Source organism: Bufo bufo, chromosome 2 (assembly GCF_905171765.1).
Source record: "Bufo bufo chromosome 2, aBufBuf1.1, whole genome shotgun sequence".
In the NCBI taxonomy this organism is placed as follows: Eukaryota; Metazoa; Chordata; class Amphibia; order Anura; family Bufonidae; genus Bufo; species Bufo bufo.
This window is the reverse complement of record NC_053390.1, coordinates 569278263-569299900: the sequence shown is the minus strand read 5'-3', so window position 1 is coordinate 569299900 and position 21638 is coordinate 569278263.

Genomic DNA, 21638 nt, shown 5'->3' with positions numbered 1-21638 from the left:
CTGTACACACAGCATCTATTATACCTTGTACCTCACATATCAGTGCACTGCGGTATATACTATCTATCTGTACATATTGCATGTATAATACTGTGTAATATATGCAGTGTGTGTGCATATATATATATATATATAAACGGAAAATGCAAATGTGATCGCACACTACATCCAGCACTCTGCCCTCCATGCTGGATGAGACATTGGTTTATATTTTGGCCAAAGCATAGTAAGCCACTCACCGCGTCAAGGCTGTCTCATGAGTGGTCCCTAACTCTTGTTCCTACCTGTTCATGGGCCATGACAGCCACATAAAATCCAGGGAATGCAGGTCAGCATGCAAGCCAAGTACACTTTGCTTGTAACCCCGTCCGGTGCCATTACAGCTTTCATCGGATCCAGGGATGCAAGTACCAACATGCATGCTGAACCCACCATATACTTCTCCTGGAGCCAAATGGCTAATGGTAGGTTCTATACAAGCAGACTCAGTTTTATACTGACTTTAAAACCAGCCTCAAGGACAGATTAACTGGTCAGGTGTGCAATGACTCCAAGGAGATCGCCACGCCTCCAATATATACTACAAAGAAAAAAATAAGAGGTTGGGTCAGCACAACCTGCCTGTAGGTGCAGATCGCTATGGCGAAATACATATACAAACGGAAAATGCAAATGTGATCGCACACTACATCCAGCACTCTGCCCTCCATGCTGGATGAGACATTGGTTTATATTTTGGCCAAAGCATAGTAAGCCACTCACCGCGTCAAGGCTGTCTCATGAGTGGTCCCTAACTCTTGTTCCTACCTGTTCATGGGCCATGACAGCCACATAAAATCCAGGGAATGCAGGTCAGCATGCAAGCCAAGTACACTTTGCTTGTAACCCCGTCCGGTGCCATTACAGCTTTCATCGGATCCAGGGATGCAAGTACCAACATGCATGCTGAACCCACCATATACTTCTCCTGGAGCCAAATGGCTAATGGTAGGTTCTATACAAGCAGACTCAGTTTTATACTGACTTTAAAACCAGCCTCAAGGACAGATTAACTGGTCAGGTGTGCAATGACTCCAAGGAGATCGCCACGCCTCCAATATATACTACAAAGAAAAAAATAAGAGGTTGGGTCAGCACAACCTGCCTGTAGGTGCAGATCGCTATGGCGAAATACATATACAAACGGAAAATGCAAATGTGATCGCACACTACATCCAGCACTCTGCCCTCCATGCTGGATGAGACATTGGTTTATATTTTGGCCAAAGCATAGTAAGCCACTCACCGCGTCAAGGCTGTCTCATGAGTGGTCCCTAACTCTTGTTCCTACCTGTTCATGGGCCATGACAGCCACATAAAATCCAGGGAATGCAGGTCAGCATGCAAGCCAAGTACACTTTGCTTGTAACCCTGTCCGGTGCCATTACAGCTTTCATCGGATCCAGGGATGCAAGTACCAACATGCATGCTGAACCCACCATATACTTCTCCTGGAGCCAAATGGCTAATGGTAGGTTCTATACAAGCAGACTCAGTTTTATACTGACTTTAAAACCAGCCTCAAGGACAGATTAACTGGTCAGGTGTGCAATGACTCCAAGGAGATCGCCACGCCTCCAATATATACTACAAAGAAAAAAATAAGAGGTTGGGTCAGCACAACCTGCCTGTAGGTGCAGATCGCTATGGCGAAATACATATACAAACGGAAAATGCAAATGTGATCGCACACTACATCCATAACTCTGCCCTCCATGCTGGATGAGACATTGGTTTATATTTTGGCCAAAGCATAGTAAGCCACTCACCGCGTCAAGGCTGTCTCATGAGTGGTCCCTAACTCTTGTTCCTACCTGTTCATGGGCCATGACAGCCACATAAAATCCAGGGAATGCAGGTCAGCATGCACACCTGACCAGTTAATCTGTCCTTGAGGCTGGTTTTAAAGTCAGTATAAAACTGAGTCTGCTTGTATAGAACCTACCATTAGCCATTTGGCTCCAGGAGAAGTATATGGTGGGTTCAGCATGCATGTTGGTACTTGCATCCCTGGATCCGATGAAAGCTGTAATGGCACCGGACGGGGTTACAAGCAAAGTGTACTTGGCTTGCATGCTGACCTGCATTCCCTGGATTTTATGTGGCTGTCATGGCCCATGAACAGGTAGGAACAAGAGTTAGGGACCACTCATGAGACAGCCTTGACGCGGTGAGTGGCTTACTATGCTTTGGCCAAAATATAAACCAATGTCTCATCCAGCATGGAGGGCAGAGTGCTGGATGTAGTGTGCGATCACATTTGTATTTTCCGTTTGTATATGTATTTCGCCATAGCGATCTGCACCTACAGGCAGGTTGTGCTGACCCAACCTCTTATTTTTTTCTTTGTAGTATATATTGGAGGCGTGGCGATCTCCTTGGAGTCATTGCACACCTGACCAGTTAATCTGTCCTTGAGGCTGGTTTTAAAGTCAGTATAAAACTGAGTCTGCTTGTATAGAACCTACCATTAGCCATTTGGCTCCAGGAGAAGTATATGGTGGGTTCAGCATGCATGTTGGTACTTGAATCCCTGGATCCGATGAAAGCTGTAATGGCACCGGACGGGGTTACAAGCAAAGTGTACTTGGCTTGCATGCTGACCTGCATTCCCTGGATTTTATGTGGCTGTCATGGCCCATGAACAGGTAGGAACAAGAGTTAGGGACCACTCATGAGACAGCCTTGACGCGGTGAGTGGCTTACTATGCTTTGGCCAAAATATAAACCAATGTCTCATCCAGCATGGAGGGCAGAGTGCTGGATGTAGTGTGCGATCACATTTGCATTTTCCGTTTGTATATGTATTTCGCCATAGCGATCTGCACCTACAGGCAGGTTGTGCTGACCCAACCTCTTATTTTTTTCTTTGTAGTATATATTGGAGGCGTGGCGATCTCCTTGGAGTCATTGCACACCTGACCAGTTAATCTGTCCTTGAGGCTGGTTTTAAAGTCAGTATAAAACTGAGTCTGCTTGTATAGAACCTACCATTAGCCATTTGGCTCCAGGAGAAGTATATGGTGGGTTCAGCATGCATGTTGGTACTTGCATCCCTGGATCCGATGAAAGCTGTAATGGCACCGGACGGGGTTACAAGCAAAGTGTACTTGGCTTGCATGCTGACCTGCATTCCCTGGATTTTATGTAGCTGTCATGGCCCATGAACAGGTAGGAACAAGAGTTAGGGACCACTCATGAGACAGCCTTGACGCGGTGAGTGGCTTACTATGCTTTGGCCAAAATATAAACCAATGTCTCATCCAGCATGGAGGGCAGAGTGCTGGATGTAGTGTGCGATCACATTTGCATTTTCCGTTTGTATATATATATATATATATATATATATATACACACACACAGAGCAGTGTATTGATGTGAGACATAGAAGGTATAATGCTGCAGATGCAGTGTTTACAGAAATATGTGGTCAGTTATGCATTATGGTCACTGTGTGTGTGAGGTACATGAGGTAGTGGTCACTGTAACTGTCTGAAGTATTATACATGAGTGTGCAATGAGTAAAAACAGGGCATGGAGGGGGGGGGGTAAATGATGAAAAGTGGAGGACCTCCTCTTACCACTCCATTCCAGTCTGTATGGATCAATGCAGAGCTGCTTGTGAACTTCTAATACTTGCTGTTAGGGGTTGAAGGACCTGTGATGATGTCATCACAGGTCCTGGCAGATATACCTTTGAAACCTAGGAACTACACCATTTTTGGTGCAGTTCCTTTGCTAGATTCTGCAGGACCTGTAATGTTGAAGAATATGTCATCACAGGTCCTGGCAGATGCACTGTTCTAACCTGGGAACTACACTTTACACTGTGCAGTTCCCTTACAGGACCTCTGATGACATCATCAAAGGTCCTTTAGCTTTAGAAAGATAAACAGGAGCAATTAGGGGGCGGGGCCTCTCCTCCACTTCGGGCCCCTCTTTCTCACAGGCCCCATAGCAGCTGCGTGGTCTGCCTATATGGTAGGTACGCCACTGACCCCTACTGATGCACCTGCTTGGCCCCAGCAGGTGCATCAGTAGGGGTTCAAACCGGCTGAGCCAAAGAGACCCTAGTATTATAACTTGCTTCACCTCTTGCAAGAGTGGCTACAGCCTGATGTGCTGAGCCCCACTGCTATGCTGGACCATCTGTTAGCTCATATGTTCTGGAGGGCTTTGTCACCCCCTCTCCAGCACTTGATCAGCCAGGTGTCTCCTGGCAATGCCCTTGAGCTGGTGGACCTGGTGGAACACTATTAGGCTACCAGGAATCTAAAGGGGGGTTATTTCGGGAGGGTGCCATTCAAACCCCAGAAATCTCCACCCCAGGCCCAGAGGTTTGAGCCGATAAAACCCGCCCAGGATGTATCCCCTGCGGACCTGGCTCCGATAGTCTGCTGGCGGTGTCAGGAGCCTGGTCATGTAAGTGCTGACTGTCCCCTTCGGGTTGAGCCCATGGACACTAAATATAGCTACCATCAGTCGCTATATACCAGGAAGCTGTGTGCAACAGGTACCCCAAAGACTCTAGATCACTTGTGTCACGTGGAAGTGGGAGACACTCCAGAGGGAGGCCAGAACCCTGGGAGCCCGAGGCCAAAGGGCCAGCGGTAGGGATGACCTCCACTTCAGTGGAAGAGGGGGAGACAACCCCACTGAGTGGGAGACATGGAGGACTTGCCGCCGGGGCCTGAGCTGGCAGAACTCAATGTCTCCGGGGATAATTTTGGTACTGCACAATACCGGGACCCAACATTATCCCAAGCCTGGGGAAATGTATTAATAATAGATGGTGAACCACAACAAGCGGGTGCAGATTCGGTGTTCCCCCGTTTTGTGGTTCATCAGATCAGGATATGTTGTATCGGGTAAACCAGCTGCAGGGTGAACCCATTGAACAGTTGGTGGTGCCCCAGGCTTATCGCAAACGCGTGTTAGAGTTAGTCCACCAACATGTTCTTGGGGGTCATCTGGGAATGCAGAAAACACAGGACCGGATGGTACAACGGTTTTACTGGTACAGTGTGTTTATGGAGGTGGGTGAATTATATAAGTCTTGCCAAACCTGTCAGGCAATTAGCCCCTATCAGCTTTTCCGCAGTCCCTTGGTACCTCTCCCGATCATCAGGGTACCGTTTGAGCAAATCGCTATGGACATCTTAGGCCCAGTACCGAAGTCCGCTAGAGGACACCAACACATCTTGGTTGTCCTAGACTACGCCACTCAGTACCCGGAGGCGGTGCCACTGCGACATACATTTATGTCCAAGGTCATGAGGGAGCTCTATAAGTTGCTGAATATCAAACAGTTACGGACGTCCGTGTACCATCCACAAGCGGACGGTCTGGTAGAGAGGTTTACTACCATGTTAAAAAGGTTGGTGTCTAAAGATGGGAAGGATTGGAACCTTCTACTGCCCTATCTCATGTTTGCTGTGCGAGAGGTACCCCAGGCCTCTACTAGGTTCTCGCCCTTCGAACTGCTATATGGCAGACCTCCTCGTGGTTTGTTGCACATAGCCAAAGAGGCGTGGGAACAGCAACCTACTCCGCACAAAAGTGTTTTTGAGTACATTACCCAGATTCAAGAAAGGATAGAGACAGTGTTACCTCTTGTCAGGGAGCATATGGAGGTAGCTCAGCAAGCATAAAGTTGGATCTATAATCGGCAGGCCCGGGTCTGGATCTTTAACCCGGGTGATTGGGATTTGATTCTTGTACCGACCGTGGACAGTAAGTTCCTGGCCAGGTGGCAGGGGCCCTACATGGTAATCGAGAAAGTTTGAGAGGTAAATTACAAGGTACACCAGCCAGAGCGGTGAAAGCCGGAGCAGGTTTATCATTTTAATTTACTAAAACCTTGGAAAGATGGGAGACCTGTACTGAAGGGCTAGACATCATTGAGGAGTATAAAAGTGAGTGGGCCAGTCCTATAGTCTTAATACACATGCCGGATGGAATATTACGGTTTTATAACGATTTTCATAAGCTGAATGAAATATCTAAATTCAATGTATATCCCATGTCCCGGGTGGATGAGCTAATCGAGACGTTAGGACAAGCACTGTATTTTTCTGTTTTGGAACTCACAAAGGGTACTGGCAGGTGCCCTTAACGGAGGCTGCCAAAGAGAAAACTGCCTTCATCACACCTGAGAGGCTGTATCAGTATAAGGTGTTACCATTTGGTCTGCATAGTGCCCCCGCCACTTTTCAACGTCTCGGCTTACCTGGATGATATTGTCATACACAGTACCGACTGGAAAGTCACCTGCCCAAAGTGCAGGCCGTAGTGGACTATGTTTGGAAGGCTAGACTAACAGCTAACCCAAATAAATGTTCGATAGGGTTAGAGGAGACTAAATACCTAGGGTATGTCATTGGGCGCGGAGTCATCTAACCCCAAGTAAACAAAATAGAGGCAATACGGAATTGGCCCCAACCTATCACCTTTAGGCAAGTAAAGTTGTTCCTGGGGATGGTGGGCTATTACATGAGGTTTGTCCCCCACTTTGCTACGATAGCCGCGCCATTGACAGGGCTCTTGGGACATAAGTTCGTGATGGTTCACTGGAATGATCGGGCGGAAGATGCATTCTCCGCTTTGAAGTCGTCCCTGTGTGGGTCCCCGGATTTGGTGATGCCCGACTTCAATCGGGACTTTATAGTACAGATTGTTGCCTGCAAAGTAGGCCTCGGTGCTGTACTGTCCCACAAAGTCAATGGGTATGAGCATCCCATTGTCTTCCTCAGCTATAAGCTCACCCCAGACGAGACCAGGTACAGTATAGTGGAGAGAGAGTGCCTGGCTATCAATTGGGCACTCGAGTCTCTCCGCTATTATTTGTTGGGGAGAAAATTCCGCTTGGTGACTGACCACTCCTCTCTAAAGTGGATGAGCCAGGCCAAAGACAGAAATGCCACCTGATAGTTCGTTTCCCTAAAGAACTTAAAATTTACAGTATGTTCGCATGCGCCATATTCTTTTGCATTGCACCGAACTTTGACCCATGACACATCCATCAGAAGGGAGAAGACAGCCAATTGAGACGTTTCAGCACATGGACACACCCCCACCCTATAACAGAACCCAAACTGGCAACCATTTTACATTCTGTGTTCTGCCAGTGTGGGGAGAGGTTGCTTTGTGGAGCAGGGACAGACTGTTAGGGACACTAAATGCTAGCTAATAGGGCCACAAAAGTAATTTTAAGGACTGGTATAGGTGTGCTATTGATTGGTGTGATATACTTATAATATACTTTCTAACATATGTTCTATGTTCAAGTACTGCACGATGCACTCCTGTTCACCTTCCTGAGTAGTAGGTTCCAGAAGAAGACAACAAGGTACACTTTGGCTCTACAAGCTTCAGATCGGTATTTACCTTTTCTTGGGTTCTTGTCTGTTTGCCTGTGTGTCTGTGGTGTCTTCCTTATTTCTGCTCCTGCGTCCAAAATATCCCATTGGGAGGCTGGACCCTATTGTTATTTGTTTTACTGAGCCTCCCCCGGCCGGCGGCAATGCTCAGTTTCAAACTCAGCTCGCTCGCGCTTGCACGGAGCGCTTGTGTGATGTCACGGTAAGAGCTATGGATAGCTAGGAGGACCAAAAAGTGCACCAACGCGTTTCAAATAAGATGTTATTTTTCCTCAGGGATACTGGTATGGATTCCTAGTGTTGTTTATATAGGTCCATGTCTCCTGCTTCATTTAACCCCCTCATGTCTTCTACGCTTTGTAGTATGTTCACTCAAAGGCAAATAGCTCAATTTCTGAATTTAACCCTACTGGTGCCAGTGTGTTTAGATTGAAAATCCAGCGAGTCTCTGCTCTTGACAATTTTTTAATGAAGTCCCCCCCTCTTTTATCTTTCTTCACTATCTCTAATCCACTAAATGTGGTGCCATCACTATTACCCCCATGTTTGTCTTTGTAGTGTCTTGAAAGGGGGTGACCTTCATATTTCCTCCTGATATTATAAATATGCTCCCCTACCCTCTTGCTTAGAGTTCTTTTAGTGCGACCCACGTATAGTTTCTTGCAGGGACATATTATTACATATATAACCCCCTGACTTCTACATGTGATATGGTCTCTTATCTTCTGAGTGGATACCTTGGCTCTCCATTTGTTGTTTATTTGCGTAATAATATGTTGTTTTCTACTTATCTTTAGTTTTTTACATAATCCACATGTACCACATGGGAAAAAGCCTCCTTCTAATTTTGTTCTTATATCCCCAATTTTTGTCTGACTCTCACTACTTTTACTTTTTTTGCGTACACATTTATAAGTGGGGGCTATTAGGCTACCCATATTTCTTGCCTTTCTATATATAAATTTCGGGTTCTTAGGGATGTAGTCTCCTAAAATTTTATCTTCTTTCAGGGTTTCCCAATGCCTTTTAATGATATTCCTCAATATTCCTGTCTGCCCATTGTACTGCGTGATGATCGATGGCATTTGAAAGGACTTGCCTTCTCCATCCTTCTTTTCCTGTTTTTTGATCTTTTTGTTCATTAAGTCCTGTCTGTTTACCTTTCCTACCAGTTCTTTTTGATATGTTAATTTTTCTTTATTATAACCTCTCTGTTCAAATTTCTGTTGTAATTTGTCTGCTTCTGCTTGATAATCATCCTTTTTTGTACAATTGCGTCTAATCCTCATGAACTGGCTTTTTGGGATGTTTTCTAACCATTGTGGCAGATGACAGCTATCCCATGAAATGAAACGGTTTGTATCTGTGGGTTTGTAATATGTTCTTGTCTGTATTTTTGCATCTTCAATATAAATGGTAAGGTCCAAGAAGTGTATTTCCCTATTGCTAAATGCCGGTGTGAATTCTAAATAAAATTCATTTTTTATTAATTTCATAAAAAAAAATATTTAAGTCTTCCTCCCCCCCCCCCAAATGAATGCCACGTCGTCTATAAATCTCTTCCAGAGCCGGAGCTCGCCATTCGGGTGGATAACCTGCTGTTCCCACTGACCTACATATATATTAGCGAACCCCGGTGCGAATCTCGTCCCCATCTGCACTAATGGTTAGAAAACATCCCAAAAAGCCAGTTCATGAGGATTAGACGCAATTGTACAAAAAAGGATGATTATCAAGCAGAAGCAGACAAATTACAACAGAAATTTGAACAGAGAGGTTATAATAAAGAAAAATTAACATATCAAAAAGAACTGGTAGGGAAGGTAAACAGACAGGACTTAATGAACAAAAAGATCAAAAAACAGGAAAAGAAGGATGGAGAAGGCGAGTCCTTTCAAATGCCATCGATCATCACGCAGTACAATGGGCAGACAGGAATATTGAGGAATATCATTAAAAGGCATTGGGAAACCCTGAAAGAAGATAAAATTTTAGGAGACTACATCCCTAATAACACGAAATTTATATAAAGAAAGGCAAGAATTGTGGGTAGCCTAATAGCCCCCACTAATAAATGTGTAAGCAAAAAAAGTAAAAGTAGTGAGAGTCAGACAAAAATTGGAGATTTAAGAACAAAATTAGAAGCAGGCTTTTTCCCATGTGGTACATGTGGAGTATGTAAAGAACTAAAAATTAGTAGAAAACAACATATTATTACGCAAATAAACAAAAAATGGAGAGCCAAGGTATCCACTCAGAAGATAAGAGACCATATCACATGTAAAAGTCAGGATGTTATGTATGTAATAATACGTCCCTGCAAGAAACTATACGTGGGTCGCACTAAAAGAACTCTACGCAAGAATGTAGGGGATCATATTTATAATATCAGGAGGAAATATGAAGGTCACCCCCTTTCAAGACACTACAAAGACAAACATGGGGGTAATAGTGATGGCACCACATTTAGTGGAATAGAGATAGTGAAGAAAGATAAAAGGGGGGGGACTTCATTAAAAAAATGTTGAGAGCAGAGACTCGCTGGATTTTCAATCTAAACACACTGGCACCAGTAGGGTTAAATTCAGAAATTGAGCTATTTGCCTTTGAGTGAACCTACTACAAAGCGTAGAAGACATGAGGGGGTTAAATGAAGGAGGAGACATGGACCTATATAAACAACACTAGGAATCCATACCAGTATCCCTGAGGAAGAATAATGTCTTATTCGAAACGCGTTAGAGCACTTTTTAGTCCTCCTAGCTATCCATAGCTCTTACCGTGACATCACACAAGCGCTCCGTGTGAGCGCGAGCGAGCTGAGTTTGAAACTGAGCATTGCCGCCGGCCAGGGCATGCTTAGTAAAACGAAACACAATAGAGTCCAGCCTCCTAATATCCCCTTCACTTTGGACGCAGGAGCAGAAATAAGGAAGACACCACAGACACACAGGCAAACAGACAAAAACCCAAGAAAAGTTAAATACCGATCTGAAGCTTGTAGAGCCAAAGTGTAGTTTGTTGTTGTCTTCTTCTGGCACCTACTACCCGGGAAGGTGAACAGGAGTGCATTGCGCAGTACTTGAACATAGAACATACTGGTCACTTGTGAAACAGCAGCGGCTGCGATACCGCTGCAGTACCGCAGCGCTAGTAATAAAAAGTGTAAGAGCGCCTGTGTAACAGTAACAAAGAGTACTTTCTAACATAGAAAGTATATTATAGTGCATTTGTATGGTGCAGCAGTTGTGTGCGGTTCTGCTGCAATACTGCAGCTAGATACAGGGACAAACGCTATTGGAATAACTAATTGCAACTGGTGTGATATACCTGTTGCCTCTCAAAAAACTGATTGAGGGGTGAAATATACCAATAATATACTTTCTAACATAGAAAGTATATAGTGCATTTGTATTGTGCAGCAGTTGTGTGCGGTTCTTCTGCGATACCGCAGGTATATAGTGGGACAACCGCTATTGAAATAATTATTTGCAATGGGTGTTATATACCTGTTGCCCCCCAAAAAACTGAATAAGGGGTGCAATATACCTGCTTCCACAAAATACTGATTAAGGGGTGTGATATACCTGCTTCCACCAAATATTGATTGAGGCCTGCGATATACCTGCTTCCACAAAATACTGATTGAGGGGTGCGATATACCTGCTTCCACAAAATACTGATTAAGGGTATTGATATATCTGCTTCCACCAAATATTGATTGAGGCCTGCGGTACACCTGCTTCCACAAAATACTGATTAATGGGTTTGAGACACCTGCTTCCACAAAATACTAATTGAGGAATGCGATATACCTACTTCCACAAAATACAGATTGAGGGGTGCTATATACCTGCTTCCACAAAATACTGATTAAGGGTAGAGATGTCGCGAATATAAAATTTTCCGTTCGCGAGCGGCGAACGCAAATTTACGCAAATGTTCGTGAACAGGCGAACCGGGCGAACCGCCATAGACTTCAATAGGCAGGCGAATTTTAAAACCCACAGGGACTCTTTCTGGCCACAATAGTGATGGAAAAGTTGTTTCAAGAGGACTAAAACCTGGACTGTGGCATGCCGGAGGGGGATCCATGGCAAAACTCCCATGGAAAATTACGTAGTTGACGCAGAGTCGGGTTTTAATCCATAAAGGGCATAAATCACCTAATATTCCTAAATTGTTTGGAATAACGTGCTTTAAAACATCCAGTGTGTGTATACGATCAGGTATGATGTTGTATTGTTCAGGTAGTGTAAGGGTTATGCCCGCTTCACAGTGACAGACCAAACTCCCCGTTTAACGCACCGCAAACAACCACAAAGAGTTGTCAATAGTTGACACACTCATGACATAAATTTTATTCCTCTATGCGTCAATCTTGGTGTAGTGATGACTGTGCTCATGTGCACGTTTGGGAGATTGCAGGCGATGGCGGTTTTTCAAAGCCTATGGTCGTGCTGAGGTAGTTCAGTGACGGTTAAGTGACCCAGAAAACAATGATTCTGCAGTGTGGGCCCATTGTTGGCCTAGTAGGCTTTAATGATCAACTTAGATGATCACAAAGACAATTAATGTTTTTTCTATGAAAAATTATCCAGCCGATCGCTTTTGGTCTGTTCACAATGAAGCAACGACCTTATCATCTGGGGTGTGCCAACATTGCCAACACACTCATAAAGGTGATCGCTTCATTGTGATACGCAAGCCCCTTCACCACAACAAGGTAACGATCACGAAGGGGAATTGACACATGTAAGTGCCTTTTTTTTTGTTTTGTTTTTGCAGCCACAGTGCAGCACCAGAGGCCAGAAAAATTAGGCATGTACAAATGCCTGAAAAATTTGGTATTGATGTTTTCCAGGCAGAAAGTGAACTAAAACATTGCGGCTTGAACCCAAGTTGATGGTGGAGAAGTCACGCAAGTCATCCGGCATGCAGAGATTAAATACAGCAGCGTGGGGACCGTTTTTAGCCCAAGGCATCTCATCAGGCCTTTTTTAGTCAAATGCATCCCCCACTGTCAGTCCCTTCAGGATCCATGCCTCATTCATCTTAATAAAAGTGAGGTAATCTAGACTTTTTTGACCTAGGCGACTTCTCTTCTCAGTGACAAAACCTCCTGCTGCACTGAAGGTCCTTTCTGACAGGACACTTGAAGCGGGGCAGGCCAGAAGTTCTATCGCAAATTGGGATAGCTCAGGCCACAGGTCAAGCCTGCAGACCAAGTAGTCAAGGGATTCATCGCTCCTCAGAGTGTCGATATCTGCAGTTAAGGCGAGGTAGTCTGCTACCTGTCGGTCGAGTCGTTCTCTGAGGGTGGACCCCGAAGGGGTGTGGCGATGCGTAGGACTTAAAAAGCTCTGCATGTCCTCCATCAACAACATGTCTGTAAAGCGTCCTGTCCTTGCCGGCATGGTCGTGGTAGGAGAAGGATTACTTTCACCTCTTCCCCTGTTAGATTCCCGTTGTGCTGTGACATCCCCCTTATACACTGTGTAAAGCATACTTTTTAACTTGTTTTGGAACTGCTGCATCCTTTCCGACTTCCGGTAATTCGGTAACATTTCAGCCACTTTCTGCTTATACCAGGGGTCTAGTAGCGTGGCCATCCAGTACAGGTTGTTCTCCATCAGCCTTTTTATACGAGGCAACAGGCATGACAGCATAAAAGACCCCATTTGCACAAGGTTGGATGCCGAACTACTCATGTCACGTTCCTTGTCCTCACTGATCTCATTGAAGGTCTGTTCTTCCCCCCAGCCACATACAACACCACGGGTCCCAGATAGATGACAATGAGCACCCTGGGATGCCTGCTGTGGTTGGTCTTCCACCTCCTCAAAGCCACATTCCTCCTCTGACTCCTCTTCCTCAGACTCCTTTTCCAGCGTTGCCGCAGGTCCAGCAAGCGATGATGATAAGGCTGTTTCTGGTGGTGATGGTGACCACAACTGTTCCTCTTCCTCTTCACGCTCATCTACGGCCTGATCCAGCACTCTTCGCAGGGCACGCTCCAGGAAGAAAACAAATGGGATGAGATCGCTGATGGTGCCTTCGGTGCGACTGACTAGGTTTGTCACCTCCTCAAAAGGACGCATGACCCTACAGGCATTGCGCATGAGCATCCAGTAACGTGGCAAAAAAATACCCAGCTCCGCAGAGGCTGTCCTAGCACCCCGGTCATACAAATACTCGTTGATGGCTTTTTCTTGTTGGAGCAGGTGGTCGAACATTAGGAGTGTTGAATTCCAACGTGTCGGGCTGTTGCAAATCAAGCGCCACACTGGCATGTTGTTTCGCCGCTGAATATCGGAAAAGTGCGCCATGGCCGTGTAGGAACGCCTGAAATGGCCACACACCTTCCTGGCCTGCTTGAGGATGTCCTGTAAGCCTTGGGTAGTTATACACAAAGCGTTGTACGATCAAATTCAACACATGTGCCATGCACGGCACATGTGTCAACTTGCCCAAATTCAATGCCGCCAACAGATTTCTTCCGTTGTCACACACCACTTTGCCGATCTCCAGTTGGTGCGGGGTCAGCCACTGATCCATCTGTGCGTTCAGGGCGGACAGGAGTGCTGGTCTGGTGTGACTCTCTGCTTTCAGGCAAGTCAACCCCAAGACAGCGTGACACTGTCGTATCTGGGATGTGGAATAGCCCCTAGGGAGCTGGGAAGGTGCAGTTGATGTGGAGCAAGACGCAGCAGCAGAAGAGGACTCAGCCGAGGAGGTTAGCGAAGAGGATGGAGTAGGAGGAGTAGAGGAGGTGGCAGCAGGCCTGCCTGCAAGTCGTGGCGGTGTCACCAACTCCTCTGCAGAGCCACGCATTCCATGCTTGGCAGCCGTCAGCAGGTTTACCCAATGCGCAGTGTACGTGATTTACCTGCCCTGACCATGCTTTGCAGACCAGGTTTTAGTGGTCACAGATGAACCCTTGGCCCAACACTGTGTGCTAGACATGCCATGACTTCCTTTTACACAATAGAGTACAGGTTGGGGATTGCCTTTTGTGAAAAAAAAATTCGTCCGGGTACCTTCCACTGCGGTGTCCCAATAGCTACAAATTTTTTGAAGGCCTCAGACTCCACCAGCATGTATGGTAAAAGCAAGCGGGCTGAGAGTTCCGACAAGCCAGCTGTCAGACGCCGGGCAAGGGGGTGACTCTGTGACATTGGCTTCTCAAACATTTCCTTGACAGACACCTGACTGTGGGCAGATGAACAGGAACTGCTGAAGGTGAGAGGCGGAGTGGCGGGTGATTGAGAGGGGGCAAGGAGGACAGCAGTGGGTGACGTTGCTGAAGATGCTGGACCAGGAGGAGAATGGTGGCTTTGAGTTTGTGTGCTGCTTGTACTCATGTGTTGATCCCATAGGCGTTTGTGATGTGAGATCATGTGCCTTCGCAAAGCAGTTGTACCTAGGTGGGTGTTGGACTTCCCACGACTCAGTTTCTTTTGGCACAGGTTGCAAATGGCATCGCTGTTATCAGAGGCAGACACACAAAAAAGATGCCACACTGCTGAGCTTTGCAATGACGGTATTCTGGTGGTGGCAACAGCATGCGTTGATTGGCGTGCTGTCTGGCTGACCCCGGGTGCCGATACATGCTGTCTGACTGTGCCACTAGCTTCTTGCGACGACCTCCCCCTGCTTCCAACTCGTCTCCTCCTCCTCTCTGTCTCCCCATCTGAACTTTACCCCTGTTCTTCTTCTCTTCGAGGGGGCACCCACGTGACATCCACGGACACATCGTCATCATCAACCGCTTCACTTATATCTGACAACTCAGCAAAGGAAGCAGCAGCGGGTACAACATCTTCATCATCACACCGTACGTCCATGTGTGTAATGCTGCCTGACTGAGACATATCCCTGTTATCTACATCCTCTGGCAATAATAGTTGTGCATCACTCATTTATTCCAACTGTGTGTAAATAACTCCTCTGACAGATCAAGTGAAGCGGCTGTGGTGCTAGTGTTGGTGGTGGCGGCGGGCGGGCGAGTGGTAACTTGAGAGGTGCCCGAAGCTGAGCTGGAGGAGGATGGTGCATCAAGGTTCCGAGTGGAAGCTGTAGAAGATTGGGTGTCCTGTGTAAGCCAGTCAACTATGTCCTCTGAATTTTTCGAGTTCAGGGTACACTGGGCATTATTCTAGGGGCAAAGGAAATCACAGCACCACGACCACGACGGCCCCTGCGGGGTGGCCTGCCTCTGCCTGTCATATTTTTTTTAGATTAGTGGTACTATATGTTCAAGGTACTGTGCCACCCTATATGAGTGGTGGGCAGTGGGCACAGTACAGTCAGTGGGCCTGACACTCACTGGCAGGCAACTGCAATTATATTACAGAGGAAAAATTAAATGACTTTTTTATCTGCAAGGCACTGTGCCACCCTATATGAATGGTGGGCAGTGGGCACAGTACAGTCTGTGGGCCTGACACACACTAGCAGGCAACTGCAATTATATTACAGAGAAAAAATTTAATGACTATTTTATCTGCAAGGTACTGTGCCATCCTATATGAGTAATGGGCAGTGGGCACAATACAGTCTGTGGGCCTGACACACACTGGCAGGCAACTGCAATTATATTACAGAGGAAAAATTAAATGCCTTTTTTATCTGCAATGTACTGTGCCACCCTATATGAGTGGTGGGCAGTGGGCACAGTACAGTCTATGGGCCTGACACACTGGCAGGCAACTGCAATTATATTACAGAGGAAAAATTTTATGACTTTTTTATCGGCAAGGTACTGTGCCACCCTATATGAGTGGTGCGCAGTGGGCAAAGTACAGTCTGTGGGCCTGACACTCACTGGCAGGCAACTGCAATTATATTACAGAGGAAAAATTCAATGACTTTTTTATCTGCAAGGTACTGTGCCACCCTATATGAGTGGTGGGCAGTGGGCACAGTACAGTCTGTGGGCCTGACACACACTGGCAGGCAACTGCAATTATATTACAGAGAAAAAATTTAATTACTTTTTTATCTGCAAGGTACTGTGCCATCCGATATGAGTGGTGGGCAGTGGGCACAGTACAGTCTGTGAGCCTGACACTCACTGGCAGGCAACTGCAATTATATTACAGAGGAAAAATTAAATAACTTTTATCTGCAAGGTACTGTTGCATTCTGTTGTTGCGGGCGCTGGCAGAGAAATTTACACCCACAGCGAAACAGGTGCGGGTACCAATCCTACCTTTTCTGCAAGAAGAGGGCAGTTTAAAGATATGTTGGTCACTTTGGTTATGAGATAATTCTAACAGCCAACCCATCGACAGCCACCCTCCGGATCCAGCCTCAGGGAACGCCTAGACTGACACATGTCCGACTACATCAGGTTAACGGCCGATGTGGACGCTCTGAAAAGTGAGGAACCCCTGGACTACTGGGGGTGCAGGCTTGACCTGTGAACAGAGCTGGCACAATTTGCCATGGAACTCTTTGCTTGCCCCTCGTCGAGTGTCCTGTCCGAAAGGACGTTCAGCGCAGCAGGTGGGATCGTGACCGATAAGAGCACTCGCCTACCTCACATTTCTAAAAATGAATGAGGCATGGATCTCGGATGAATTCAACACCTATGACGACTACGTGTAATTGAATTTCCTCATGCCAGCCCACACAAATCCGCCACCACTCAGAACAAAGAATGGTTCTTGTCTTATGAATATACAGCAGCATAAAAGGCCTTTTCTTTCAGGTGAATGCTTAATTTTTGGGGTCTCTACTCCAGTGGCCTACAGTAAATTTTTTATTCAGTGACCACCTAATGTACCTTCATACACATAATCACTAGTTCTTTTCTCTCAGGTTAATGCCTAATGTTTGGGGCCTATACTTGCTTACAGTAAAATGTTTAGCCGGTGACTGCCTATTGTACCTCAAGCCACATCATCACAAGTTCTTTTCTGTAAGGTGAATGCCTAATTTTTGGGGCCGGTACAGGCCTACAGTAAAATTTTTAGCCAGTGACCGCCTAATTTAACTCCAGCCACAAAATCACTTGTTCTTTTCTGTCAGGTGAATGCCTAATTTTTGGGGCCTGTACTGGCCTACAGTAAAATTGTTATCCACTGACCATCTAATATACCTCCAGCCACATAATCATTTGTTCTTTTCTGTCAGGTGATTGCCAATTTTTGGGGGCCCATACTCCACTGGCCTACAGTAAAATTGTTATTCAGTGACCGCCTAATATACCACCTGCACATGATCACTTGTTCTTTTCTGTCAGGTGAATGCCTAATCTTTGGAGCCTGTACTGGCCTACAGTAAAATTGTTATCCACCGACCGTCTAATATACCTCCAGCCACATAATCACTTGTCCTTTTCTGTTAGGTGAATGCCTAATTTTGGGGCCTGTACTGGCCTACAGTAAAAATTTTATCCACTGACCATCTAATATACCTTCAGCCACATAATCACTTGTTCTTTTCTGTTAGGTGAATGCCTAATTTTTGGGGCCTGTACTCCATTGGCCTACAGTAAAATTGTTATTCAGTGACCAACTAATGTACCTCCTGACACATAATCATTGGTTCTTCTCTGTCAGGTGAATGCCTAATTTTTGGGGCCTGTACTGGCCTACAGTAAAATTGTTATCCACCGACCGTCTAATATACCTCCAGCCACATAATCACTTGTTCTTTTCTGTTAGGTAAATGCCTAATTTTGGGGCCTATACTGGCCTACAGTAAAAATTTTATCCACTGACCGTCTAATATACCTTCAGTCACATAATCACTTGTTCTTTTCTGTTAGGTGAATGCCTCATTTTTGGGGCCTGTACTCCATTGGCCTACAGTAAAATTGTTATTCAGTGACCACCTAATGTACCTTCTGACACATAATCATTGGTTCTTTTCTGTCAGGTGAATGCCTAATATTTGGGGCCTGTACTGGCCTACAGTAAAATTGTTATCCACTGACCGTCTAATATACCTCCAGCCACATAATCACTTGTTCTTTTCTCTCAGGTGAATGCCTAATTTTTGGGTCCTGTACTCCCGTGGCCTAAAATAAAAATGTTCTAAGCTCCAGTAGGGCACATTTTTGAGAGTTTGCCTTTAAGACACATAAAAATGGCCCCTGATTAAAATACATATTTTTTGTGGGAATTTTTGCCTTTGATCCCCCACTGGTATGTCACTGTCCATGTTGTGGGACTATTTGTGCACTTCTAGTAAGTACAGTTGCAGGAGACTCTTCCTTCACGGTGCTATTATGGATGAATACCTAGCCTTATAAAGGCCTTTTCAATAGTACCGGCTCTGTGTGGGGCACTCCGATCCTGTGGATGAATTGGCTGTCCCGTCCCCCACATCGAGTGTTGAGGAGTGCGTTGACCCTTGGGCGGTTGGCGGATGGTGTGGCGTGGTGCTCTCACCCTGCTCTAACATCTCCTCTGTTCCGGTTGGGGACTCCGGCGGTTTGTGGCGTTTGGCTGCGGGCCTGGGGGCGGCTAGCTGTGTGGCCGCTGGGGTCTGGGGCTGTGATATCAGTGGAACTGTCCCTCTCTCTCAATCAGTAAAGACCCGTGAAGACCCCCATCAACTCTCAGCTTTATGGGCACTGTTTGCTTCCATCTGGATGAACTGGCCTTCCTGATAAATTCAGCTCTTAGGAGCAATTTGATATTGCACTTGTGGAAGCTGAAAAGCTAAAGTTTGGTGACTGCATCATATTCCTTATGGGACATACTCTTCAAAACCCTGCCTCAATAATCGTTTTTTTTTTTTTTTACTAATTGAGTTTGCTCCATTGACATCTGTATTATATTTGTGTGATTACTATATAACTGTTATATAACTGTCGGCAACTTCATTCTGGCCTATTAGTGGCTTACTTTGCCTTCATATATTTGACCGTTATGTAATTATAGGTAATCTTACTCAGTCCATTATTTGGGGGGGGGTTACCAGCTGGATCGCACATACATTGGATTTTGGGTATCCACACCAGCTCAGTTACTACTCTGTTCTTTGATGTGCTCACCTAACTGGTATTCGCCTCTCTACCCAATGCATTCCGGCTAATATAAACGGGTGATATCCTGTACATATTTATGTGGGAATTTTGTTTATAGATGTAAGATACTGACCTATAGAAAAATGCCGCCCAAATATCGTAAATCGGGTGGTCTGTCCTCCCCAAAAGGTGGATCAGGGGGGAGTCCGCAGGCTCGACTTGATAAGTTTCTGAAATCACCACCCCCAAAAACTAGAGGAGGGGTACAGAGATCTGCTCCTCAGGCAGAAACAGGATTGGATAATGTGGATCGGTTAGAACAGGGTGTATTAAAGATTAGCTCCTCTCACAGTGAAGGCTTTGAGAGCATTAATAAAAAATTGCAGGATATACTGGGAGTTGTAAATGCTACCAGTACTTCGGTCGCAGAGCTGACTTCCTCCCTTGCAGTAGTACAGGGGGACGTCACCATAATAAGAGATGAAATGACGAAGCTGAGATTAAAGGTGAAAGAGCTGGAAACTGCAGTTAATTTGGTCAGTGTAGAAAACGGTGTGTTAAAGGATAAATTAAAAGAAGTAGACGAAGATCGTACCTGGTTAAGAAAGAAAGTGGTAGAATTGGAGGATAGATAGCGCAGGTATAATTTGCGATTAGTAGGGTTCCCAGAAGGGGCAGAACAGGATAACTCGCCAAAATTTATTCAGAACTGGTTGGTAGAAAACTTGGGCCCAGACTACGATGCATCTACCTTCTGTGTGGAAATGGCCAATAGGATCCCCTTTAAAAAACCGCCTCCAGGTGCCCCCCCTAGGGCAATATTAGCTAAATTCGTCTGCTCAAAGGATCGGGATTGGGTCCTTAGACGCATAAGAGAAGTACTAGAAACATACTTCAACAATAACCAGATATCAATCTTTCCTGATTTCTCTCAAGAGACCCAAAGTAAAAGGAGATCCTTCTATGATGTTAAGAAAAGACTGATCTCAGCTAAGATTAAGTATTCAATGTTATATCCCGCAAAATTAAGAGTGATAGACAATGATGTTGTTCGTTTCTTTCCTACACATGAGGAGGTGGCACAATGGTTGGACTCCAGGGGTTTATAAAATATTATGAAGAGGAGGTGGGGAGGGGGGTGGGTGAGGGGAGGTGGCGGGGGGGAGTTTTGGTGGAAGGTGAGAGGTGGATGGGTATTGTAAAATGCTCTGTCAATCATGTAGGGGGTTTTAGGGAGGGATTGGCTGCCATTCTTCGATACGTGGCTATGCGTGCCTCTCCGCTGAGATCGTGGATGTCTTTACCCAAATGATATGCCTTGTAATATTTTATGCTGGAATGTGAGAGGTTTGGGAGACAGAGTAAAGAGGACGGTGGTATTCGACCTTGTGACCCGTCATTTGCCGGCTATTGTGGCACTACTTGAGACCCACGCGACAGCAGATAGGATGTATACACTGAAAAGGAAATGGGCCTCTTTGGAGTACCACACTTGTTACTCTTCTTATGCAAGAGGTGTCAGTGTATACATTCATCGAGGGATAGAGTTCCAACTGCTAGATAGCTCTATCGATAAAGAGGGGCGATATATATTTCTTCATGGGCTTTGGAAAGGGCAGGAGGTGATATTGGCCTTTATATATATCCCCCCTTCCCATTTAAATCAACGGTTTTATCACATTTGGCTCAATATATATCTACTAAAAATCAATGGCAGGTGACTTTAATGCGGTACTAGACCCTGAGTTGGATCGGTTCTCTTCAGCCTCCGGGCGCGGGTGCAGTGGATCCCCCTTGGCTGCGGTGTGCCAGGAGCTGGCGCTGGTCGATATCTGGCGCCACCTCTATGGCAATAAAAAAAAATTCTCATGCTTTAGCCAGTCATACGGCTCTATGTCCCGTATTGACCTGGCATTTGCTAGTCGGGATCTGTGCGGTCGCGTCCTGAGAATGAGGTACGAGCCTCATGGAATCTCGGACCACTCTCCAGTCTTGATTTCGTTTGTGGAGGCTCCTACTTCAGGAAGGACTTTTAAACTGAATTCACATTGGTTTGATGTGATAGGGGAGCAAGCCCCTGTTGATCAGGATATCTAGGAATTTTGGGGCTTCAACGTAGGCTCAACACATATTCATTATGTGTGGGACGAGTTGAAGGCCCATATTAGGGGTTTGTATTTCAATAAAATCCATAGATTTAGAACTGAAATACGACGTAGGGAAAAACATTTGACGGA